This window comes from Aplysia californica, unplaced genomic scaffold, assembly GCF_000002075.1.
Source record: "Aplysia californica isolate F4 #8 unplaced genomic scaffold, AplCal3.0 scaffold00557, whole genome shotgun sequence".
In the NCBI taxonomy this organism is placed as follows: Eukaryota; Metazoa; Mollusca; class Gastropoda; order Aplysiida; family Aplysiidae; genus Aplysia; species Aplysia californica.
In genome coordinates, this window is record NW_004797827.1 from 512,002 (window position 1) to 513,253 (window position 1,252).

General features: G+C 41.9%; 1 protein-coding gene across 1 annotated transcript in view; it reads right to left on the reverse strand.

Annotated features, from left to right (window-relative positions):
* Positions 1–1,252, reverse strand: part of LOC101855973 (sodium/calcium exchanger 3) — a gene marked incomplete at its 5' end in the record, with an annotated part of 35,431 nt that overhangs the window by 32,990 nt on the left and 1,189 nt on the right.

A 1,252-nucleotide genomic window follows, 5' to 3' on the forward strand; every position in this document is an offset into this window, starting at 1 on the left:
CTGTCTGTCTGTCTGTCTGTCTGTCTGTCTGTCTGTCTGTCTGTCTGTCTGTCTGGATGTCTGTCTGTCTGTCGCCTACGTGGACTACTTCTAGTCCAGACGTCAGGTAATGTTACTTACAAAAGCTGAAGCCAAGAGAGAATCCAGCAAGTTGCGAACATCCATATATATATATCTGGCAATGAAGCTCTTTTAAGTGCTTAAAATGTGGCAAACTCTTCTCTGCTTGAAACGTCCTCATTGGCCATTACAGACGCCACAAATCTTCTTCCATCTAAGTTAATCCTTATTTCTTCTATTCTTCCCTAACCCTATCCATGCGCCCTGGGGTCATTTTGTAACCTCGAGGTTGTATGCTTTACATTAGTGAATACTTCTAGCACGAAGATCTCGTTGAAACTTTCAGTATTTCTCAAAAAATCCTTTTGACAGACTGCTATGCAAAGCGTACGGATCGGATTAACGAGTAAATTTCGTCTTTGGAAAGTGGTGGCACAGAGTTCCCCACGTCAGTAATACGACGTACGGACAGGGTTAAGAAATATTCTCCTCCGTAGATACATCGGTCATCGTCGAGTGATGAAGTTAACGTTCATGCTGATCTTATACCGGTACGCCCTTATTCACATATTATGATAAGCCAGGTACTTCGTTTAGCCTAATAGTCATAGGATGGAGACAAAATATTAATGACAAAAATTTACAACTTTCTCTACGGATTCGAAACTCCAACTCTATGTGAATCAGTCAAGTTTGTTAACTACAGTCTTTATCGTTTGACCCATCCTCTACCGCCAGCCTCATTTTGCTTCTCAACAAGTTCGTTCATTATGGAAACAGTCTTGTCCTTAGACTTACACAAACCACTATTTCCCGCTGATAGTTTACTTTTTCTTCATACTGCCTGAATGCCATTGGTCGATCTTTTTCTCTCTACGTTTATATACTAATATCATATTATTATATGTAAACGTAGATCACAACGATGAAAATGGTCTGGTAGGGAAAGAGTTAAGTGATCGTGGGGGATCTCTTAGGACAGGGTCACTCCAAAACACGATAGCTATCAGCTAGGTAATAGGTAAGCTCTTAAACAATAACCTTGACCTTGACACAAGGGGTGGGTCACGTGGTGACTCACAATCTGCCCTAGGCGACCGCGGATAGAGACGTGTGTATCATGTTTTGTAGGTAAAGAGATGTATGGTCGTGCCCCGTGTGTATGTGTGTGTATGTGTGTGTGCGTGTGTGT